Raw genomic sequence first — 26308 nt, forward strand, 5'->3', positions numbered from 1 at the left:
ATCTAGCTTAAACTAACTTACCCTAAGGACAACACATACACCCATGCCCGAGGGAGGACTCGAACCTCCGACGGTGGGAGCCGCGCAGACCGTGAGAGGACACCTCAGACTGCATGGCTACCCTGCAAAGCCCCTTAAATGATATGTTAAAAAAAACCCTCATGAATAAAATGTTAAACTAAATCTGCTGTTGAGTCACTGTTGCCCAACACTGAATGTAAGGTGCTGGGAAGGTTAAAATTCCATCGCAAAGCGGCTAAAATTGGGCAGTCCAGCAAGATGTGGACGACTGTCATAGGGGAGCCACAGCAACACCAAGATGTGTCCTTGCAATGGAGGAGGTAACCACATGTTAGCCACGTATGGCAAATGCGGAGCCAGCAGAGAACCACCGAGTCCCTGCAAGAGGTCTGCATGGAAGTCTTCCACACATTCATAATCTCCTTAATGACACACAGTCTGTTGTTCGTATGGAGACTATGCCACTCTATCTCCCAAAGCCGAAAAACCTGGCGGCGTAATAATGAACACAGGTCAGTGACAGAGATGCCTATCACCAGAAGCGGTTTCCATGTAGCTTGTTTGGCCAGCCTGTCTGCAAGTTCATTTCCTGGGATTCCAACATGACCCGGGGCCCACACAAACACCACTGAACGAATGGACGTTCCAGGGCATAGATGGACTCCTGGATGGATGCTACCAAAGGATGATTAGGGTAGCACTGGTCGATAGCTTTTAAGCTGCTCAGGGAGTCAGTACAGAGAAGAAATGACTAGCCAGGGCATGAACGGATGTACTCAAGTGCACCTGATATGGCCATCAGGTCTGCACTGAATACACTGCAGCCATTGGGCAAGGAATGTTGCTCAATATGGCCTCTGTGGACTTAGGCAAAGCCAACACGACCACAGTCATCGAGCCATCAGTGTAAACCACTTCAGAGCCCCGGAACACGTCAAGGATCGAGAGGAAGTGACAGGGGAGAGTGGTGGGGTTAACTGAGTCCTTAGGGCCATGTGAAAGGACCAGGCGAAGCTTTGGCCTATGTTTACACCATGGAGGTGAATGTGAATCGACCTCGAGTAGAGGTGGTAAAGGGAATGACTCCAGTTCGGGCGGAAAGGAACGGACATGAACCAAAATTGTAAGCCCTGACCTGGGCCGCCGATGCAGGAGATGAACCGCAGTGGCTGGGAAAACGAGGTGGTATTTCGGATGCTCAGGAGAACTACGAATATGTGCAACATAACTGGTGAGCAGTTGTGCACGCCTAACCTTCAATGGAGGGACTCCGGCCTCCACCAGGATACTGGTCAGTCTACTTGTCCTAAAAGATCCCATCGCTCATCGAACACCACAGTGGTGCACAGGATCAAGTAAACGCAATGCTGAGGGCACTGCCAAACCATAAACCAGATTCCCATTGTCAATGTGGGATTGAACAAGGGCTCTTGTAGAGCTGCAGCTGTGTAGAGTGATCTGCACCCCAGTTGGTGTTGCTCAGGCAGCAGAGGGCATCGAGGTCCTGCCAGCACTTCCACTTAGGCTGACGAAGGTGAGGAAGTCAAATCAATCTGATGTCAAAAACCAGTCCTAAGAATCAATATGTCTCCACTACATTGCATGGGTCATCATTAAGGTAAAGTTCTAGTTCTGAATGAATGGTACGATACCAACAGAAGTGCATGACACACGATTTCACGGCTGAAAACTGGAAGCCATGTGCTACAGCCCATGGGTGTGTCTTGTGGATGGCTCCCTGTAGGCGCCGCTCAGCAACAGCAGTACTGGGGCAGCAGTACGAAATGCAGAAATCGTCTACATACAGAGAAGGTGAGACGGATGGTCCGACAGCTGCTGCTAGACCATTAATGGCCACTAAAAATAGAGATATACTCAATACAGAGCCCTGCGGGACCCCATTCTTCTCGATATGATGGGGGGGGGGGGGGGGGGGGGGGGGAACTATGGGAGGCACCAACTTGGACACAGAAAGCACAGAGCGACACGAAAGTTTGGATAAAAATCGGGAGCCGGTTCAGAGACCCCACTCATATAATGGAGCAAGGATATGATGTCGCCAGGTCAAGTCATAGGCTTTTCATAAATCGAAAAAGAAGGCAACAAGGTGTTTCCATCTGGAAAAGGCTGTTTGGGTGGCAGACGCGAGTGACAAGATTATCAGTGGTAGAGTAACCCTGGTGGAAACCACCCTGGCATGGAGCCAGTAGGCCACGTAACTCCAGGAGACAAACCAACTGCCAACACACCAAACGTTCTAGCAGCTTACAAAGAACGTTGGTGAGGCTGATGGGCCGATAGCTATCCACATCAAGCTGGTTTTTACCGGGTTTGAGCACTGGCATGATGGTGCTCACCTACTGTTGCGATGGAAAGATACCATCACACCAGATCCAGTTGAAGATGATGAGGAGATATTGCTTGAAGTCGGATGAGATATGTTTAATCATCTGACTGTGGATCCAATCTGGATCAGGAGCTGTATTGGGGCAATGTGCAAGGGCACTGAGGATCTCCCACTCCATATATGGGGCGTTATAGGGTTCACTGTGGCATGTAGTGAACGAGAGGACTTTCCCTTCCATCCGCTGTTTGATAGTGCAAAAGGCTGGCGGGTAGTTCTCTGATGCAGAAGCCCAGGCATAGTGCTCAGCAAAGTGCTCGGCAGTCATGTTTGTGTTGGTAAATAACACGCCATCGATGTTAATGCCAGTGACACCTGTTGGGGTCTGGTACCCAAAAATACATCTGATGTTGGAGAATGTTGCCACGTATGTCGCTGTAGAGCTCGCCTACACTGTTAAATGGCTTCAGCAATTTCCGGTGACCACCAAGATACTGACTTTCGTCGGAGTCACCCTAAGAAACAAAGGATCACATTTTCCACCACAGTAACGATCGTTCTAGTGACCCACTCAACCACCACATTGACGGTACCATGTGGGCGTGATTTAACAGTGACAGCAAAGGTGAAAGCTTCCCAGTCTGCCTTGTTTACAGCCCATCTGGTTAGGTGTCTGTGGGCATGATGCCAGGGGAGTGACAGGAAGATGGGGAAGTGGTCACTACCACACAAGTTATTGGGGATTCTCCAGTGGACATATGGGAGAAATCCTGGGCTGCAAAGTGATAAATCAATGGCTGAGTAAGTACCATGAGCCATGCTGAAACGTGTGGGGGGGCCCCCGTATTTAGGAGGCAGAGGTCGAGCTGAGACAGCAAATTTTTGACATCTCTACTTCGGCCAGTAAGCATGGCGCTGCCCCACAAGGTGTTATTGGCGTTAAAATCACCCAAAAGTAGGCAAGGTTTAGGGAGTTGATCAATCAGTGCAGTTAATACATTCAGGGGTACTGCATCATCTGGAGGAAGATATACATTGCAAACAGTTATTTCCTGCATCGTCCTTATTCTGACAGCCACTGCTTCAAAAGGGGTTTGAAGGGGCACAGTTTCACTACAGACTGAGTTTTGGACATAAACGCAAACTCCACCTGACACTCGATTATAGTCACTACGGTTCCTGTAATATCCCTTATAGCTGCGGAGGCCAGGGGTCCACTTTGCCGGGAACCAGGTTTCCTGGAGGGCAATGCAGAAAGCAGGTGCAAAACTTAATAGTTGCCATAGCTCAGCCAGTTGGTGGAAAAAACTGCCGCAATTCCACTGGAGGATGACATCATCATGCGACTGGGAAGGCATGAAGCACACAGGGAGGCAGGTTACACCTCAGGGTCACCTGCTGCCACCGATTGAGTATTTGTATCCATTCCCCTGTGGAAGAGGCATCAGTGAGATATGGGTTCTCAGGGGACACTAAGATATCCACCTCATCCTCAGGTGCAGAACTGGTAGTGTGTAGTGGTGTCTGGGCCACCTGGGGGACCTGTTTCTTAGTCTTCTTCTTCGTTTGCTTAACCTGTCAATTCTCTTCAGGGGGTTGCTGGGAGGACTTCTCCGAAGTAGCTTCAGGCATGGAGGAAGACCGTGAAGCTCTCCGTCCAGCAGCTTTTGGCTCCTTTAGGCACTGGTGAGTGTCTGGTGTGGCATTAGTGGAGACCTTGGGAGAGAGGGTCTCAAGGGACCCCTTCCGCACGAGATGAGCCGAAGGAGGCTTCTGCAGCTGGGGGGAGGTGACTGGTGTCCCCTGGATTTGGAGGGGGGCGGCCTTGCTCCCGAAGTAGATGCTTTTGGAGCAACGGGAGAAGATGTGCCCCCAGCCAACTGGAGGGGGGAGGAAGATGGGTGGCCCTGAGGGCCCACTGGTGTAGCCTTAGATGATACGCATAACGGCGTCATCACTGGTGATGCCATCATGGTGGCAGCATAAGAAGATTGCATGGGAACAGGGTTTAGTCTTTAGTTATTCCAGTTTAGCCTCGTGGTAAGACAGCCTGTCCAAGGTCTGATACTCCATAATTTTGCACTCCTTTTGGACTACTGGGCAGTCTGGCGAGCAGGGGGAATGATGCTGTCCACAGTTCACACAGGTGGGAGGAGGCGCACATGGAGTATTCGGATGTAGCGAATGTCCACAATCTCTACATGTGGTGCTGGAAGTGCACCGGGAGGACATGTGCCCATATTTCCAGCACTTAAACCACCGCATAGGGAGAGGGACGTAGAGTTTGACATCACATTGGTACACCATCAGGTAATGAATCACTCTCAAAGGCCAAGATGAAGGCACCAGTGGCAACCTTATTGTCTTTGGCTCCCCTGTAAATGCGCTGGATGAAATGAACACCCCACTGTTCTAAATTGGCATGCAGCTCGTGATCGGACTGTAACAGAAGGTCGAAATGAATAATAATTCCCTGGACCATACTGAGGCTTTTGTGGGGAGCGACCGAAACAGGAATATCACCCAGTCTGCCATGAGTAATGCCCGGAACTGGGTTGGGGATGCCGTCTGAATCAAAACCAACTCATTGTGCCATTTGGACAGAGCTGTCATTTCCCCAAACGTATCCTCCAGGTGCTCAACACAAAACAAAGGCTTAGTTTCCAGAAAGGAGTACACATTAGTTCTGCTGCACACAGAGGAGGGGGACAGTGGGGGCATGGGGGTGAGGGGGGGCGGAGAGTGGGGTGTGGGGTTGAGTTGGGGGGGGGGGGGGGGAGGAGGAGGAGACAGCAAGTGTTCAACGTCCCATCATCAGAGATGGAGCACAAGCTCAGATTAGGGACAGGTGGAGAAGGAAAGTGGCCACACCCTTTCAGAGGAACCATCCCACCATACCATTTGCCTGAAGCAATTTAGGGAAATTATTGAAAATCTAAATCTGGACGGCCAGAGGCAGGTTTGAAACGACACCCCCCCTCCCGAATGCACTATCAGGGTGGGTCGTTTAATTGAATATCATTAACTAAATTATGGCCACAATGTATACACAGAGTTATGCTATGTAACGAATATTATAACAACACAATGAAAGTCTTTGGAAGCAGCATTTATTATAAAGTATAAACATATTGCAGCAGTGTGAACCAAAAACATGGCCTGAACTATTACCTATTCATTCTGGTAACATTTACATGAGATAACAGAAGGAACCGTATTTTGGAAATTACAACTAGAACAACAGGAAAGTATTTTTGGAGTTTTCATTTTTTTTTATCTTCTGCAATGACTGAGCATGGTGGTGCAGTGGTAAGACACAAACTTACATTGGGAAGGATGGCAGTTCAAATTCTCATCCAGTTGTCTAGATTTATATTCTACATGGTTCCCTAAATCACTTAAGGTAAATGCCCAAATGGTTCCTTTGTAAAAGGCATGGCTGCTTTCCTTCCTGCCCTTCCCCTATCTATAAAGACCTTGTCATCGGTGGCACAGTAAACTCTAACCAATGAGAAAAGCATCTAATGAAATAAAAAGTAAAAGTCTGTCTACCAATTTGAGAAAAATCATAAGTTTTTTTGTCTTAAATAAAGTCAGTAAACTGATCAAAGATATCTATCCAGTCACTTAAGGATGATACGAGCATCAAAAGGAGGATGCCACAGATGAGGCTGAAATGGAATTCCATTTATCCAAATTGTTTTGCAGCAGAAAATCATACTACAATTCCTCCTTCCAGTTGTCAGAAGGATTCCAATATGATGGATATTCAAACTAATGATAAAGCACTCCGTCTTCAGGCCACGAGTGGCCTACCGAGACCATCCGACCGCCATGTCATCCTCAGTGGAGGATGCGGATGGGGGGGGCATGGGGTCAGCACTCCGCTCTCCCGGTCGTTATGACGGTATTCTTGACTGAAGCCGCTACTATTCGGTCGAGTAGTTCCTCAATTGGCATCACAAGGCTGAGTGCACCCCAAAAAATGGCAACAGCGCATGGCGGCCGGTATGGTCACCCATCCCAGTGCCGACCATGCCCGACAGCGCTTAACTTCGGTGATCTCACGGGAACCAATGTATCCACTGTGGCAAGGCCGTTGCCTGAAACTAGTGATAGCAAACTAAAAACTCAACTACACGTCATTAAAGAAAGAAAAGGATCTTACAGTATGTCTGTATGATTCTATACTCACTATGTGAAAGAACTTGTTCCCTTCCAGCAAAAGTTTACCTTAGGATGCTCGAGGAATGAAGCATTATAAGTGAATGGGAAACAGCACAGATCATTCCTCTTACAAAGATGGACCATCAGACAAATGTAAATCACTATAGGCCTATATTGCTCAAGTCGGTCTGTTGTATAAATACAAAAAGTGGATTATGTTTGCGTGTTAAGACCTTTTTCAAAACAGAAAATCCTCTCATAAGAATCAAAATGGATTTAGGAGAATTTTCATTTACTCCACTTGTTCTATTCACCTATGGAATTCGTACGGCAGCAAACAGAGCTGCCTAAGTTGATTCCACATTCCTTGACTCCCAAAAGGCAATTGATACAGTTCTACATAGATGCTTAGAGAACAAAATACCAGCCTATGGTGTACCAAACCAGCTGCCATCAACCTGAATGTTGCTTCAAACACTGAAATGCTTGACTAGCCACAATCCTATTGCCTTCCTTAACCTTTGAACTGAGTTACCCAGCCAGTTATTGGAGGACCTACAGATTTGCGTGGACTCCATGGTGCAACTCAGTATTTTTCATATTAACAAAACTGTCAGATGTGAAAGAAGTGATGGCAGATAAAACTCTCAAAATTGAATGGAATCATAGCAGATAGAAATAAGCACATAGTAAACTACTTAATGGGTACAAATCATGATTGTTTTGTTTTGTGGCACAAAAACAACTAGGGTCATAAGTGCCCATGTCAGAACTGTAGAACAAGAAGACAAAGAGAGGTTTTAAAAACTACTACATGTTAATCCCAATCGACGCAAGAGAAGACAGCTAAAAACAAGCACATGGAGAAATGTCTATAAAATACGCCATAGAGAAAGGGAGGTCCTGAACTACAGATTAAATGTCCTTCGTCATATAGCTACAACGGATAAAAAAGTAAAACGCGGTCGACAGCCCAGATGTCATTTGATAAAATGGCTGATAATTCAGACGGCAAACACAAATGAGAACATAAGTGGTTAAAAAAGGGCATTCCATCAAGAAATGGCGGACCATCAAAGGTTGAACACAATGAGCACAAAGTGGTGGGGGAGCACCACTTAAAAAATGGTGATGGCTAAAAAGACAGTGCCTGATACACAACCCAGCTAAAATGATCTCAGCATGGAGAGAGGGCCGAGAGGTCATCCAAGCCACTGGAAGAGGCTTAATAACCTGGAGATTGTTCCCATGAAGGGAGGACCAGTGGTGATGCTAAAGTGACACTACCCTCTGACAGATGGCAACACAGAGATCATTGGAGAGAATGCATGAACTAGTGAGCCGAGGTACGAGGACTACAGCCTTGGCAGCAGCATCAGTGGCCTCGTTTCCTGCCAGACGAACATGGCCAGGAAACCACACGAACACCACAGCAGCTCCATCAAGGGTGAGCTAGTAACAGCTTTCCTGGACCCTTTGCACTAAAGGAGGGACAGTGTATAGCATACGGAGGCTTTGAAGGGCACTGAAAGAGTCGGAGCAGATAACGCAATTGAAAAGTGTGTATCGCCGGACGTACTGCATTGCCTGATGCAGGATGAAGAGCTCTGCTGTAAATACTGAACAGTGTACCAGAAGCAGATATCGAGAAATGTCAGTGCCAATGACGAAGGCACACTCAACACTGCAGTCAATCCGAGAGCCATCATTGAACACAAAGGTACTATTGCGAAGTTCCATGTGAAGGTTGTGAAACTGAAAGTGATAGAGCGAGGCTGGAGTACTGTCCTTAGGAAGCGAATAAAGGCCAAGGTGAACACTTGCTGCCACACAAAGCCAAGGTGGTGTAGGGTTCACACCCATTGGGAAAGTGGCAAGCGTCGTGAAGCCAGAGCATGAGCTGAAAGCGAACTCCAGGAGGTAACAGACAAGAGGGACACACCCCACACTGGTGATCAAAGGAGCCTGCAGAAGGAGGCATAGGATTCGTGGTCATACATGGCAGACAAACGGCATGCATATCTGCTGAGGAGAAAGTCACAGAGGTAGGACAGCACTAGTTCGGCAGCTTCTGCATACAGACTCTCAACCGGGCTAATGTAAAAGGTGCCAGTGGCCAAATGGATACCACGATGGTGGAAAGTATTGAGACAGTGTAAGATGGACAGATGTGCAGATGCAGAAATGAAACACCCATTGTCTAGTTTCAAATGCACAAGAAACCAGTAGAAATGGAGGAGGGTGGTTCGATGTGCTCCCCAGAAAGTGCCACTGAGGACATGTAGGACACTGAGGGACTGGCATACATATACATATACATACATACTCCGAAATCCACCATATGGTGCGTGGTGAAGGGTACCTCATACCGCAACTAGCATCTTCTCTCCCTGTTCCACTCCCAAACAGAATGAGGGAAAAATGACTGCCAATATGCCTCTGTACAAGCCCTAATCTCTCTTTTCTTATCTTTGTGGTCTTTCCGTGAAATATAAGTTGGCGGCAGTAAAACTATACTGCAATCAGCCTCAAATGCTGGTTCTCTAAATTTCCTCAGTAGTGATTCACGAAAAGAACGTCTCCTTTCCTCCAGCGACTCCCACCCGAGTTCCTGAAGCATTTCCGTAACACTCGCGTGATGATCAAACCTACCAGTAACAAATCTAGCAGCCTGCCTCTGAATTGCTTCTATGTCCTCCTCAATCCGACCTGATAGGGATCCCAAACGCTCGAACAGTACTCAAGAATAGGTTGTATTAGTGTTTTATAAACAGTCTCCTTTACAGATGAAACACATCTTCCCAAAATTCTACCAATGAACCAAAGATGACTATCCGCCTTCCCAACTGCCGTTACATGCTTGTCCCACTTCATGTCGCTCTGCAGTGTTATGCCCAAATACTTAATCGACCTGACTGTGTCACGTGCTACACTACTAATGGAGTATTCAAACATTACGGGATTCTTTTTCCTATTCATCTGCATTAATTTACATTTATCTATATTTAGAGTTAGCTGCCATTCTTTACACCAATCACAAATCCTGTCCAAGTCATCTTGTATCCTCTTACAGTCATTCAACGACGACACCTTCCCGTACACCACAGCATCATCAGAAAACAGCCGCACGTTGCTATCCTCCCTATCCAAAAGATCATTTATGTAGATAGAAAACAACAGCTGACCTACCACACTTCCCTGGGGCACTCCAGATGATACCCTCACCTCCGGTGAACACACACCATCGAGGACAACGTACTGGGCTCTATTACTTAAGAAGTCTTCGAGCCACTCACATATTTGGGAACCAATCCCATATGCCCGTTCCTTAGTTAGGAGTCTGCAGTGGGGCACCGAGTCAAACGCTTTCCGGAAGTCAAGGAATATGGCATCCGTCTGATACCCTTCATCCATGTGAAAAAAGGGCAAGTTGCATTTCGCAGAAGCGATGCTTTCTAAAGCCATGCTGATGCATGGACAGCAACTTCTCTGTCTCAAGGAAATTCATTATATTCGAACTGAGAATATGTTTGAGAATCCTGCAACAAACCGATGTTAAGGATATTGGTCTGTAACTTTGAGGATCTGTCCATCTACCCTTCTTATATACAGGCGTCACCTGAGCTTTTTTCCAGTCACTTGGGACTTTACATTGGGCAAGAGATTCGCAATAAATGCAAGTTAAGTAAGGAGCCAATGCAGTAGAGTACTCTCTGTAAAACCGAATTGGAATCTGTACGAGACTTAAACAGCAGTATGTTTGTACGATCCTCCTGCGTGAAAGATTTCTCAAATGCTAAATTTAAAATAGCAGCTTTCATTTTGCTGTCTTCCGTTGCCAGGCCAGACTGATCAGTGAGTGACTGTATGGAAGCCTTCGACCTGCTTACCAATTTTACGTAAGACCAGAATTTCCTTGGGTTTTCAGCAAGATCTTTTGCTAAGGTATGACGGTGGTAGTGGTTGTATGCTTCATGCATCGCTCTTTTTACAGCAGCACGAATTTCTACTAACTTTTGCCTGTCCTCATTCTCTCGATCTTTCTTGTACCGCGAGTGCAACTGTCTTTGCTTCCTGAGCTTTCTCTGAATTGCGCTGTTAAACCACAGTGGGTCTTTTCCGTCTGTAACCCACTTTTTTGGCACATACTTCTCCAATGCATGATTTACAATGTGTTTAAAATTTGCCCATAATTCTTCCACGTCCATCGTACTGGAAGTAAATGAAATCGATTCATTTACTAAGTAGGATGCTAACAACTGCTTATCTGGTCTTTCTAGTAAGAATACTCTCCTAGCCTTCTTGACCGCCTTTTTAACTTTCGTAACCATAATCGTAATGACAACATCATGATCACTAGTCCCTGTCTCAACACTGACACCATCAATGAGGTCTGGTCTGTTTGTGGCTACCAGATCTAAAATATTTCCATTAGGCGTTGGCTGTTGATTTAGCTGCTCAAGACAGTTTTCGGATAATGTGTCCAAAAGTAATTCACACGACGGCATGTCTGTACCACCTGTAATGAATCCATAGACATCCCAGTCTATACTAGGTAGGTTGAAGTCACCTCCGACTAATATAGCATGATCTGGGTACTTCTGCGATATGGATTCTAGAACTGTCACAGTGGAACCTGGTGGCCGGTAATAACACCCAACAATTAACTTTATTTCTCCTAGCCCTGTTAAACATGTCCAGATAACTTCACAATCACACTCTACTTCGACCTCAGTAGACACAATATTTTTGTCAACTGCAATCAAGACACCACCTCCTACGGTGTCTAATCTGTCTTTCCGATACACGTTCCAACCCTCACTAAATATTTCAGAACTTCCTATCTCAGGGTTCAGCCAGGTCTCAGTCCCGAGAATAATTTGCGTGCCACACGCTTCCTGGAGGGCAGTAAATTCAGGAACTTTATTCCGAACACACTGAAAATTTAGTGCTAATATCTTGAAAGCTGAAGTGTCTTTATAATGGGCACGTCCTGATTTTCCTGCCTGCACGTCGACTGGTGAGTGTTCATCAGGACACCTTGCACTACTGCCTAGCCTAAAAAAAACCCCATGTGCACGCCACAATTACTCTGCTAGCCGAGTAGCCACTTCCTTTGTGTAGTGCACCCCTGACCTATCTAGGGGCGTCCTACAATTCCCCACCCAATAGCACAAGTCTAGAAATCTGCAGCCAAGACCATCACAGAGTCGACGAAGCCACTGGTTGAGACCCTCCACTCGGCTCCAAACCAAAGGACCCCAATCCACTCTGGGAACGATGCTGCAAGTAGAGCTCTGCTTGCACCCTTCACCAAATCCCCCAGCCGCCTGTACAAACTGAGGATCGCGTCAGAACCCAAGCGACAGGCATCATTGGTGCCGATGTGAGCAACTACTTGCAGACAACTGCACCCCATATGCATGATGGCCGCAGGCAAGGCCACCTCCACATCTTGGATGAGGCCCCCCGGCAGACAAACCGAGTGCACATTAGAATTATTTCCAGTCCTGTACGCTATTTCCTTAAAGGACTCCATCACCCACCTAACATTGGAGCTCAAAATAACCAGCAAGTCTTTGCCCCTGTGTGCCTGCTCGGGCCCTGTTGAAGGAGCGGCCAACTGCCCACTGACAGGATGAACGGGCGGGTCCAGCCTCGACATTGACCCTCCGCCTCGAGCAACGCCACTCACCCTGAGGTAAGGGTGGCCCCAACTCGCCGGGTACACTAGAAGGTGCCTCGGTGGCTGAGTCAGCGGACGCAGCAAGCGACACCTGGGGTGTCTCAAGCGACGCGCCAGACCCTCCGCTGTCGCTGCACCTCTAGGCAGCAGCGGGCTGCTGGGTAAGACACATGGAAGGACCAAGAAAGTATCCTATTGAGCATTACACCCAGGAATTACATAGTTTCAGTGACTGGAAGAGCAACAGGACCAAGATGTTGGTTTGGGGTATAAAGGGACCAAACTACAAGGTCATCAGTCCATCTTTCCTGATGCAAGCAAGGCTCAAGGTACAAAAACACCCAAAGTACATTTGAGAAAGTAAAAGGGGAAAAGTAATGAGGAACCACATCTAAAAAGAAAACTAATGGAATGAACATGAAACAGGGAAAACATACACCACAAGGAAAATTAGAAGATATTAAAACCATAGAGCAGATGGTCTGGGCTGGCTGATCACACTAATAAAAGAGGATAAGTCAGCCACTCTGCAACACATTAAAATGTCCACCCCAAAAAGACAAGGGGAGATGAATAAATGTAGGGAAAAGACAACCACCAAGAAAAAACAAATGCAAAGAAAGTGTGACAGTTAAAATGGAGGGAGGGTGGCGGCCTTGGAGAGAAGGCTAAATGTCCACCCTTCGATGGTACAATAAAAACTCCCTCATGAATAAAATGTAAAACTAAATCTGCAGTTGAAGCATTGTCACCCAACACCAAAGGCAGGGTGCTGGGAAGGTTAAAAGTCTGCCACAGAGGGGCTAAAAGTGGGCAGTCCAGTAAGAGATGGACAACCATCCTTCGTGAGCCACAGAGACACCGAAGTGGGTCCTCGCGATGGAGGAGGTAACCATGCATCAGCCATGTGTGGCCAATGTGGCGCCGACAGAGAACCACAGAGTCCCTGCGAGGAGCACGCACGGAGCTTTTCCACACATTCGTAGTTTCCTTAATGGCATGCAGCTTGTTGTACATACTGAGGTTATGCCATTCCATCTCCCAAAGGTGCACAACCTTGCAGCTATCTGTGTAAACCACTTCATGGCCCCGGTGCATGTTGAGAATAGAGAGGAAGTGACAGCGGAGAGTCGCAGGGTTAACTGAGTCCTTAGGGCCACGTGAAAGGCCCAGGTGAAGCCGCGGCGTAGGTGTACACAATGGAGGTATTCGTGAATGAACCTAAAGTATAGGTGGTAAAGGTAAGGACTCCAGTTCAGAGAAAAGGGGTCGCACACGAGCTGCAATTGTAAGCCTTGACCTGGGCCACCGATGAGGGAGATGAACCACCGTGGGATGGAAAATGAGACAGTAATTCGGATGCGCAGGAGAACTACGAACGTTTGCAACGTAGCTGGAGAGCAATTGCGCAAGCCTAACCTGTAATGGTGGGACTCCGGCCTCCACCAGGACGATGGTCACTGGACTCATCCTGAAAGCTCCTGTCACTAGGTGAACACAACACTGAGGGTGCTGCCGAAGAATAAACCACACTCCCATAGTCAAGGTGGGTTAGAACAAGGGCTCTCTAGAGCTGCAGCAGCGTAGAGCGATCTGCACCCCAGTTGGTGCTGCTCAGACAGCGGAGGGCATAGAGGTGCTGGCAGCACTTTCACTTAAGCTGACAGAGGTGAGGTAGCAAAGTCAATCGGCGGTCAAAAACCATTCCTAAGAATTGATATGTCTCCACTATGGTGAGTAGATTGACATTAAGGTAAAGTTCTGGTTCCAGATGAACGGTACGACACTGACAGAAGTGCATAACTCACGACTTTGCGACCAAAAACTGGAAACTGTGGGCTAGAGCCCATGACTGTGCCTTGTGGATGGTTCCCCATAGCAATACCAGTACTGGTGGAGCAGTAGGAAATGTAGAAGTTGTCTGCATACAGGGAAGGTGAGACGGACTGCCCTACAGCTGCTGCTAGACCATTAATGGCCAATAAAAAAGAAGCTCTGCGGGGCCCCATTCTCCTGGATATAAGGGGAACTATGGGAGGCACCAACTTGGACATGGAAAGTATGAAGCAACGGGAAATTGTGGATAAAAATCTGGAGTGGGCCTCGGATACCCCACTCATATAAAGTGGCTAGGATATGATGTCGCCAGGTCGTGTCATACGCTTTTCATAAATAAAAAAGATGGCAACTAGGTGTTGCAATCTGGAAAAGGCTGTTCGGATGGCATACTCAAGGGACACAAGATTATCAGCGGTAGAGTGGCCCCGGTGGAAGCCGACCTAACATGGAGCCAGTAGACCACGTGGCTCCAGGACCCAACCCAACCGCCGACGCACCATATGTTCCTTACAAAGAACAGTGAGGCTGACGGGTGGGTCGATAGCTATCCACATCAAACTGGATTTTACCGGCTTTAAGCACCGGAATGATGATGCCCTCCCACCATCGCGATGGAAAGATGCCATCGCACCAGATCTGGTTGAAGGTGAGGAAATGTCGCTTGTAGTCAGATAAGAGACGTTTAATCATCCGACTGTGGATCCAATCTGGCCCAGGACCTGTATCGGGGCAATGTGCAAGAGCTCTGAGGAGCTCCCACTCTGCAAATGGGGCATTAATGGTTCACTGTGGCATGCAGCGAACGAGAGGACTTTCCTTTCCATCCGCCATTTGAGGGTGCACAAGGCTGGGGGGTAGTTCTCCAATGCAGAGGCTCAAGCATAGTGCTTAGCAAAGTGCTCAGCAATCGTGTTTGCGTCGGTAGATAACACATCACTGATGTTAATGCCAGGGACACCTGTTGGGGTCTGGTACCCAAAAAGACATCTGATTTTCGTCCACACTTGGGAAGATGACATATGGCACCCAATGGTCAAGACTTATCTCTCCCAACACTCCTGCTTCTGTCTTCTGATAAGCTGGGGAATGTGGGCATGGAGCCAATTAAAGGCTATGAGGTGCTCCAGGGAAGGATGCCACCTATGCCGCTGTAGAGCTCGCCGACGCACCATAATTGCCTCAGCGACTTCCGGCGACCGCCAAGGGACCACCCTACATTGGGAGCACCCTAAAGGGCAAGGGATCGCATTTTCTGCTGCAGTAACGATTGTTGCAGTCACCTGCTCAACCATCACATCGGTGTTCCCGTGTGGGGCAGAGTCAACGGTGACCACAGAGGTGAAAGTTTCCTGGTCTGCCTTGTTTAAAGCCCATCTGGACAGGCGTCTGTGGGCCTGATGCCGGGGCAGTGACATAAAGATGGGGAAGTGATCACTACTGCACAGGTTGTCATGTGCTCTCCAGTGGAGAGAAGGGAGAAGTCCTGGGCTGCAAACTGATAAATCAATGGCCGAGTAACTACCACAAGCCACACTGACACGTGTGGCGGCCCCAGTATTTAAGAGGCAGAGGTCGAACTGAGACAGTAAAGTTTCGACATCTCTGCCTCGGCCAAGAAGCACGGTGCCACCCCACAAGGGGTTACGGGCATTAAAATCTCCCCAAAGTATGAAAAGTTTAGGGAGTTGATCAATCAGTGCAGCTAATACATTCAGGGGTACTGCACCATCTGGAGGAAGATATACATCCCAGACAGTTATTTCCTGTGTCGTCCTTATTCTGACAGCCGCAGCTTCAAGAGGGGTTTGAAGGGGCACAGGTTCACTACAGACTGAGTTTTGGACAACGCAAACTCCACTGACAGGGGTCTGCAATGCCGGGAACCAGGTTTCCTGGAGCGCAATGCAGAAAGCAGGTGTAAAACTTAAAAGTTACCGTAGCTCGGTCATTGTGAGACTGGGAAGGCATCGTACAGTCAATGAGGCAGTTTATGCCTCAGGGCCACCTGTTGCCAGCGACTTATTGCCTGAGCAGTCTACAACCACTGTGTCTGAGGGTCCAGCGAGATCTACGTCCTCAGCGAACGCCAGAATATCGACCTTATCCTCAGACGCAGAGCTTGTAGGTAGCGATGATGAGGGTGCCACCACAATTTCCTTAGTATTAGGGGTCTCCTTTTTGGACTTTTCTCACTGCTTCTTGGGTTTCTATTGCTGGGAGGTCTTCACTGATTCAGTCTCCAGGACTGAGGATGATCGTGAAGCCCTACGACCAGCTGCTTTTGGGCACTTCAGCCACTGGCAGGCGTCATCTTTCCCATTAGCAGAAACCTGGAAAGGGAGTGACCCAAGAGACCCCTTCCTAGTTAGAGGAGCTGAAGAAGATTTATGCTTCTCCGTCTGAGAAGTGGGGACTGGCGTCCCCAATGGCCCAATGGTTAAGGGGAGGGGGGAGGGGGGGGGCAGTGCTCCCGAGGTAGGTGGTGTGGGAGCAACAGGGGGGGAAGTGGGGAAGTTCCCCCCACCATCAAGGGGGTAGATGTTTCCTTCTGGCTCTCAGAGCCGACTGGAATTCACAGAACTGATGAGGCTACAACTGGTCTCATATCAGCAGCGTATGAGGGGGATCATAGCCACAGGATGTAGGCGTTCCTCCCATGGTGTGGCCAGGGAGGGAAATGATTTAGAGTAGTACTTTCTTGCATTGTACTGAGATTGGGAATGCTTAGAGACTGCTGGTGTTTGATCACCAGCAAGTGATGATGTGGTATGCTTCATCGTGCATCATCCGCCTGATGCCACCCACTCCGACCAGGGACCCTCCCACAGGCGCCACCTAGCCACAGCAAAGGTCACCTGGTAGAATAGATATTGCCAGGAGTCCCGATGCCCCAGGGTGATGGGCACCTACTCCTTGGCATACATGGGGAGTTAATGGTGCAGACATCAGCAGAGCAATCCCTGTGTTGTCAGAGGGCTACAACCAACAGGGTACATGGCGGCCCTACCACAACGAACTGGGTACCGTGCTGGATATGAGGTGCAAAGAAGTCCATGGTCATCATCGGTGCAAAAAGCGACACTGCATACTGCATACTGCATGGTGGAAAATGCAGCCAGGAAGGCGTCCTCGCCCAAGAGATGCAGAACGAGCTGGACTGCTGTGAAACAACGAGAAAGTGGGCTAAAGATCTCAAGGCATGATGGACACGATGCACCATGTAAGCCGCCCTTCCCCAATTGGCTTGCTCTTTGGGAAAATTTTGAAAAATGGAGGTCAAACCCTACAGGGGACCATCACATAAAGGCCGAAACATGTGAGACTCCTTTTAATCACCTCATACGACAGGCAGGAATACCTTGGGCATATTCTAATCCCCAGACCCACAGGGGGTGGTCCCAGAGAGCTGTCAAAAGTTGGCCCACACGATTGAAGAGGGAGTTAAAAGAGCTAGTGAATGAACTAGCTAGCTTTTTTGCTATCCCAAAGAACGCGACAACACTGTGCATGCAACTGTTTATAACAAATGCAGTTTCCCATTGTAGGATGACAGTTAAAAACACATTCTACCTGGTCATCACAACTGGGGAAATGTTGTTCATCATAGGTCGCCAGCAATGAATAAAGCCTCCAATTGGCCTTAGTAAGCTGCCATTTGGGTGTGCTTGTAGGTGGGATATGATACAGGAAACAGACAGCACAGGGGAAATGGTTGCTTGAGTATGTGTCAGAAAGAACGAACCACTTGAGACGATGGGCAAACTGGGCAGTGCAGAAGGGTAGGTCCAAATGGGAATAGGTGTGCATGAATTCTGAAAGGAATGTGGGTGCTCCTGTGTTAAGACAAAGGAGGTTAAGTTGATTGAGAAGGTCAGCCAAGAGGGCACCTCTGAAACAGGTTCTGGGAGAACCCCAAAGGGGATGGTGCACATTAACGTCAAAAAGCAGCAGAAAGGGGTAATATAGCTATCCAGTAGGCTGAGGAAGTCTGTCCTGGTGACATTGAATGACAGAGGGATGTAAATAGTACAAAGGGAAAAGGTCAAGTGAGGAAGGAACAGGCGAAATGCAACAGCTTGAAGGTGGGTAGTTAGGGAGTTGGACTGACTATGAACGTCATCCCGTATGAGCAGCATGACTCCACAATGAGATGCAATGCTGTCTGGAAGGTCAAAATGGACCAGGAAGAAATGTGAGATCTCAAAGCGATCGTCAGGATGCCATTTTGTTTCCTGGAGGCAGATAACAAGCAGGCACTGCATTTCTAAGAGAATCTGTAAATCCTCTTTGTTTGATCCAAGGTTGCGAACATTCCACTGAAGGAGAGCTATAACGAGGAAAGGGGAGCAGGGAAAAAATGAAGGGGTGTCACCTCGTCAGCCTTCAAAGACTCTCTGCTACAGGGAGCAGAGGCTGGAGGGATCCTGCTCCGTGAGATCTACAAAGACATCAGCAGTCGCCCTCTGTCGATCTGCGGAGTCCAGGGCAGAAAAATGGTTGGTGGTGCATACGGGCGACATAGAGGCATACAGGTGAGCGTATCACGTGGTGACACCATCGAAGAGGATCTCAGAGTTGGCGAAGGAGACGACCATTTGCCTTTCTTTGACTTCTTGGAGCCTTTCCGGGTGGCCGAGGAATATTCAGATTTTTTGTCATCTGGAGGGACAGTCTTTGCAGGAGTATTACTTCTGTCCTTTCCAGCCTGCCGGTTTTGTAGCAGGTGACTTCTCCCCGTGAGACGAAGTTTGGTTGCTTGTTGCAGAGCTGGACAAGGAGACGGCAATGCTAGCATTACACTGGGTGATTTCACAACTGCAGTGCTGAATTTGATGTTGCATGTCTGCATGGGCATGTCCGGCATAAAGCAAGATGTAGCAAGAACAATAATATAAGTGCCAGATGGTAAAAAGCAGGGTTTGCAAATAGCCAATAACTTGCAATCAACCGGGTAAAGCACTCTTCCTTTACCCATACGGCCGGGACAGCCTACTCATCAAGATACATGGGACAATCTTAAGAGGAGGCTGCATGGTTGCCATTGCAGTTGATACAGCAGGGAGAAGGATGCAGACAATTGCCCACGTGGGCATCTCTACCACGGGTTACACATTTGGCCGTGTGTTTACAGGACATTTGAGTGTACTTGAAATGATTATACTGGGAGCAGTACATCAGGTTCAGAATGTACAGTTGGACTGTAATAACTTCATAGCTTGCTTTGATCTTGGACAGAAGCATCACTCTATCAAAGGTGAGAAAAAGTGTGTTTGGGCACTAAGGATGCACCTACTTTCTTCATCACCTGAGAGACTGCAATGACACCCTCATCAGAGGGGTAAATTTTTGATTTCTGCCTCGGTCAGACCATCGAGCAGACTAGTGTAAATAACACCATGGGAAGAATTCCATGTTCAGTGGGTCTTGACACAAACAGAATAGCGGTGGAGGAGCGAAGCTGCAAGCAGCAGTTGTGCTTGAGAATCAGAAGTAGCCTCAAAAAGCAAAGTGCCATTGCATAAATGAGAGCAGAATTTCACAGGGCCAGCAATTGCATCAACAGCTTTCCGAATAAGAAACAGATTTATTGTTGCAAAGGACTGACTGTCTTCAGTATGCGAAACCACGAGGAAGCATGGTGCACATGGGAGGGTCTTGGAATCAGGAGCTTCATTCCGTTTAAGTTTGGTAGATGTGGACTGCAAAGATGACGATTGGCTCATTGTGAAAAATTCCCCCATGACTGCCAGCGTCTCCAATGGTGCACTCCTTCCAACTGGGGGCTCACCCACCTTAGGAGACTGTTCACATCTCAGGTCATACCTCCCAAACACCTGACAGAGAGATCAATCGGCAAGTTGGGAAGGCAGCAGCTCAGGTAATCATCCCTCCCTAGTGCTGGCCTGTAGCAGGGGGTACATGCGAACTCTATCTATCAACACCGGGCTAGGAATTACACGTTACACAGTTATCCGTTATGCATCAGACACGTGGGTCAGTCTTCAGGAGTGCACAAGAAGGGAGAAGAAAAAGAGAAATCTCAAATGCTAAAGTGGAGAAAGGTAGAAGCTGAACACAGAACAAAGGAATTAAATGCAGAGGAGAGTATTCTGATACTGACTACTGAAAATGAAGAATACATTTCCAAAAACAGCCCAGACACATTCCCCAAGGGAGGGGAAAAAGAACAGCAACAGGATAGACATGCAGCACAGGAGGAAAAAGATGCTGCAAAGACTGGGGTCCCGCAGGAATCAAGCAAGCACCCGCCTAAGAGCAGCGAGCCCCAGGGGAGAGGGAGGAGGGGGTGGACACAGTCATGAACCAAAAATTTAAAATGAAACAATCATATAAAACAAAATGTATGCAGATTCATTGGTAGACTGCTAAAAAAATTGAGGCATTGTGCATCACATAGATGCTTACTGTTAAAATTACTAGTATACACACCAAGGGTCAACGGAAGCGTCCAATTCCACCCGTCTGCTTTGACTCATGACATAATGATGGTGGTGTGTGAAATCACTATGATGCAGAGATTTTGACTTGGTTGTGTTTGTAGATGTGGTGGAGCGATTGGTGGTACCCTCTGGTGGTGTATGTGCACTTGCCAAGTTTAAATTGTCGTATTGGGTTCATTTTAGATTTGCTTGTGATCGTGTTAACATGGCTGTGAGTTTACGTAGTTTCTGTGGTAGCGTGGGTTGTGGAAGTGTTTTCAGTGAGTTATTAAGGTTTTTTTTTTGTTTATGTGTTAGCTGTTTTTGTTGGGTTTTATTAGTTTCGTGTTTGTTGTGCAGAGAAAAGTTTAATTTGTTTTTTTGTTAGGTATGGCTATGACACTGAAATTCACAAGTGTACAATTGTGTTCGAAGACGGGTGAAGATACGATATCTGTTGTAAAATTTCTGCAGATGTTTAGTCTTATTGAAGAATATGTTAGGTGTAATGTTTCTGGCAACAACATGAGGCTTATGAGAGTTCCAGTGGCTCGGACCAGCAACGCGTATACGGGGCGTCATCAGCGCAATAAAATCTGCTGGCCGAGAGATCTAGGTTGGCCACAAGGGAGATTGGTTTGCTTACTTATTTTGGATATAGGTCCTCTATAGGTTTTTGTGCACATGAGAACTTGTGTGAGAGAGAAATGTTTTGGATTGGCTTTCGTTTTGTCTAGAGGTTTATTCAGAGTATGTCAAATATAGAGGGAAGTTGGTCGGTTTGGTTGTTTTGGGTAAGGAGGCCAGACAACGAGGTCATTGGTCTTATCGGTTTGGGGAAGGACGGGGAATGAAGTCGGCCGTGCCCTTTGAAAGGAACCATCCCGGCATTTGCCTGGAGCGAATTAGGGAAATCACGGAAAACCTAAATCAGGATGGCCGGACGCGGGATTGAACCATCGTCCTCCCGAATGCGAGCCCAGTGTCTAACCACTGCGCCACCTCGCTCGGTGAAGTTGGTCGGGTCAGGGACGGTTGTTGAAATTGATGAATCACAGTTTGTTAAGAGGAAGTCTCAGAGGGGCAGCTCTCGGGCAGGTCTGTGGGTGTGGAGGGCTGTTATATCGGTGGTTGGGTATGCTGATTGTGTTTTTAGGGTTTTGCAAGGTCATAGTGAGAGGGAATTGGTGGGTTTGATGGAGGAATATGTTGAAGAGGATACCACTATAGTTTCTGATGCATTTTCGTCTCTTAGGGGTTTGGGGAAGAGGCGCTCTTCCAAACTGCAATCTCATTTAGATGATTATTGCTGGCAGAAGAGTGCCCCTGAGAATTACTGTATTTTTCATGGTTTTTTTTTTTTAGGGTTGTGGGTAGGATGTATAGGCCAAGGGTGGTGAGTTAATGGGGTTGGGTGGGTGTTGAGGGGGGGGGGGGGGAGGTGTAGGTATTGTTTGTGCAGGTGGGGTTGATGGGGCAAGTTATGGTTTGAGAAGATAATTTGAGATTATGCTTGAGAGGACCAGATTCATTGCAGTTTTTGTTTTTGTAAGGTGTGATTGATATTGGTTAATTTTTGTGATTTTTCTTTGTTAGTGGTTTTTTTTATGGGGATCAGTCAGGTGATCTGGAGTTGGTTTATGGGTGGCAGGTTAAGGGTGTTTTAGGAGACTTTTTGTTTTTGGTGAGTGAACATGGTGGCCAACCTAGATCGTATTGCCGAATGCTGTTGTTGGAAAGGAATTTTTGTTTTGGTTTTATTCTATAGTAATTGTGATGTTTTGTTGTATATTTATGATAGGTCAGTTGTGTTTTAATTGATGTAATGAATGTGGGTTTTTTGAGATGTTGGGGTTTTAGTTCAACTTTTCAGAGGTGTGGGTGTCAGTTTTTATTTTGGAATCAATAGCCGCGGTTGAGCTATATAAGTCAAAGGGAATGACCAATTCCACTCTTCAGAGTTGTAGGGTTTGGACTCTGGGTATCAATAGTTGCGGTTGAGCTATACAGGTCATAGGAAATGACCAATTCCACTTTTTGGAGTTCTGAGTGTTGGTTTTTTTGGTAGATCAGAGGAAATGTCCGATTCCTGTTGTTTTTGTTGGTGTAGCGGTATGCTGTAATTTAAGTTTTTTTTCATATTGTTTGTTATGGGATCGTGCAGTGTTTTTTATTGTTGTATGTTTAGTGGCATTCCAGAAGGGCTCGGTTCCACCAATCTACTTTGATCCACAATGTCACCAATAATGCAGAAACCACAACTTTCAGTGACAGTCAGGTCAAAATGGTGACAAAGAAGTCACTATGTATATATGCCAACAAATGCAAAATAACAAAAATGACAGTAATGTCTCACTCCAAAAATAAAATGAAACTAATGTGATAGAATCTGAGATTTCCTTTGACCTATATCGTTCAACTGCAGCTATCAATACAAAGAACCCAACTCCTACAACTCCAAAGAGTGGAACTTGACATTACCTTTGACATATATAGATCATCCACAGCTACTGATTCCAAGAAACCAACACCTACAACTCCAAAAAGTTGAACCAAAATCTCAAAAACACCATACTCACAACATTAATTAAAACACAATCAACACACCATAAATATACAACAACAAAACTTCACAATTACTACAGAATAAAACCAAAACAAAAATAACTTACCAACAACAGCCTCCGCCCCAATACCATGTATGATGGCCATCTCTCACTCACTCACACACACACACACACACACACACACACACACACACACACACACACAAAAATTCACAACCTGCCACCCATAAACCAACCCCAAACCATCCAAATCACACCCACAAACAAACCAGCAACAAAGAAATGACACTAAAATTAACCAAAGTCAGTCACACCTTAAAACTCCAACCAAACTGGTCCTCTCCAATATAATCTCAAATCACCCTCTCAAACCATAACTTGCCCCATTAAACCCACCCCCACAAACAATACCCCCAACCTCCCTCTCCAAAAACCACACACAAAACCCCATTAACTCACCACCCTCGGCCTATAAATCCTACCCACAACCCCTAAAAAAAAAAAAAAAAAAGTTAAAAATACAATAACTCTCAAGGGCACTCTTCTGCCAGCAATAGTCATCTAAATGAGGTTGCAGTTTGGAAGAGCACCTCTTCCCCCTTCCTATAACGCTGATTTAATCGCCCCCTTCCACCCCAGAACCCCTCTATCGTGTTAGTACAAGCCCCAGTTTCATAATACTTACACGTAATACTGTGATTAACTGCTTAATCACTATAACCTCTCTACCCTGATCCCCTATCAGACGAAAATGCATCAGAAACTATAGTGCTATCCTCCTCAATATATTCCCCAATCAAACACACGAATTCCCTCTCAATACGACCTTGCAAAACCTTAAAAACACAATCAGCATATCCAGCCACCAATATAACAGCCGCCCCCCCCCCCCCCACACCCACAAATCAGCCCGAGAGCTGCCCGTCCCATACTTCCTCTTACCAAACTGTGACCCATCAATTTTAACAACCACCCCCGACCAAACCAACTTCCCCCTCTACTTGACATACTCTGAATAGACCTCTTGACAAAACGACAACCAATTCAAAACAGTTCTCTCACTCACAACTTCTCATGCGCACAAAAACTTATAGAGGACCTATAATAAAAATAATAACTAAGCAAAACAACCTCTCTCATAGCCAACCTATATTTCTCGAACCATGCACAGTGACTAATCAACCGCCAGATATTATCGCGCCAACGGGTGAGATCGGATGCTTCAGTCGACCCTACCTAACATATTCTGCAATCAGACCAAACATCTGCAGAAATTTTACGACAGGCATCATATCTTCACCCATCTCCGAACGCAATGATATGCTTATGAATTTCACTGTCATTGCCATACCTATAGCACAGCAAAAATGAAACTAATAAATCCTAACAAAAGTGCCTAACACACAAAAAAAAACCTTAATAACTCACTGAAAACACTTCCACAACCCACGTTACTGCACAAACTACGTAAACTCAAACCTGTGTTATCACAATCACAAGCGAACCTCAAATGAATCCAGTACGACACGTTGAACTCAGCAAGCATCCAATTCCACCCGTCAGTTTTGACCTGTGACGTAAGGCTGTTGTGTTGTGTGGTGTCACAACGGTGCGGAGTTTACTTTGTGAGAGTGGTGTTTTTGTAGGTGTCATTTTGATGTGAATGGTGGTGCTCTCTGGTGGTGTGTTTATGTGTTGTGTGTTAGGTGATGTTTTTGGTTTAGTTTGCGTGTGTGGTGTGTTTATAGGTGGCTTATTGTTGTGGCCGGTGGTTGTCTCTGGTGGTATGTTTATGGGTAATGTGTTATATGGCGTATGGGGTTCATTTGCGTGGTAGCATTGCACGTGTGTGGTATCGGTCATGACTGTGCTTTCATTGGAATATTTTTTGGTGAGTTAACGATTTTGGTTTTATTATGTCGACGTTATTGTAGTTTTTTTTCTGTTCATTGTGTGTGAATTTTGGTAAATTGCTTTGTTTATGTCTTTGGTAGGTATGGATATGACTGACAAGGTCAAGAGTTTTCTGTAGACGGCGATGATGGGGGACAGTGCATCGTCTCTAGTAAAATTTCTTCGACTATTCGGATTTTTGGATGAAGTCGTGAAGTGTTTAGTGTGTCATGAAGAAATGAGGCTTACTAAAGTTCCAGCTTCTCGGACCAGGGACAGCTGTATGTGGAGATGTCGTAAGGATAACGGGTCAAGGGAAGTGTTCGATTCCAATTTTGTTGGTTTGTTGTGTTTTTTGAAGTAGTTATGGTTGTGGACGTGGTTTTAGTTCTGCGTTTTATGATTTGGTATCGGCAGTTTTTGTTGACCTATATAGGTCAAGGGAAGTGTTCGATTCCAATGTGTGGTTCCTGTGGGTGTTCCAGTATCAGGAGTTGCTGTTGGGCTATATAGGTCAATGGAAGTGTCCGATTACAGAGCATATTGTGTTTGGTGAAATTTGGGGAGGTTTGTGTTGTTTTTTTTCCGTCGTTTTGTGTGGTGGTGTGTGTCTAAATTTGTTTATATTTACTTTGTCCCCAGCCAAAAACCCCTAATTTCCCACGCTTGTCCCGTTAGTTTTTTTGTGGAAGGTGTGTATGGTGGTTTTTCAATGTATTTTCGTGTTTGTGGTCATGTTTACATAAAGACGTCATAGGCGCCATATTAGAGTCGCAGTCTATGGTCGTTTCCGCCATATTAGTGACGTCATGGGTCATAGCAGACGGATGGAGTCGGACGCTTCTGTATTTCCCACCACCAGAGGGTACCACCAACCACACCACCACATCTACAAACACAACTAAGTCAAAAACTCCGCGGCGTACGGACGTCACACACAACGTCATTATGTCACGAGGCAAAGCAGACGGGTGGAATTGGACGCTTCCATTGATCCGAAAATCGAGCTTATATCTAATATTACCGCGTCATTATTGACCCGAAACATTTGTGGACGGAACACACAAGAGGGGAAATACAGAGTATCCTCGACCACACAATTTAAGGTATGTTACCAGTACGGTTTGAGACGTAATGAGAATATTTGTTATATAGCTGGCACTGATCTTATCAACACATTATTTCACGGCACTTAGTACAAAAACCAAGAAAAATATGAATCATAATTTTAGGATTCCCTGGGTGACAGGCATGTTACACACACTAAGTCCAATTGCAACAGAAAAGCGAGTAAACAATCATAGTATGAAAGTAAACACTGTTTTACCATCGCAATTTACAAAGCAAACGA

The 26308-nt window shown here is 46.5% G+C and overlaps 1 protein-coding gene and 1 pseudogene across 1 annotated transcript in view; both read right to left on the minus strand.

Annotated features, from left to right (window-relative positions):
* Nucleotides 1-26308, minus strand: part of LOC124721440 (complex I assembly factor ACAD9, mitochondrial-like) — a 103809-nt gene that overhangs the window by 77019 nt on the left and 482 nt on the right. The window lies entirely within an intron of this gene.
* On the minus strand, nt 6352-6469 carry LOC124723981 (annotated as a pseudogene).

The sequence above is a fragment of the Schistocerca piceifrons genome, chromosome X (genome assembly GCF_021461385.2).
Source record: "Schistocerca piceifrons isolate TAMUIC-IGC-003096 chromosome X, iqSchPice1.1, whole genome shotgun sequence".
Lineage (NCBI taxonomy): Eukaryota > Metazoa > Arthropoda > Insecta > Orthoptera > Acrididae > Schistocerca > Schistocerca piceifrons.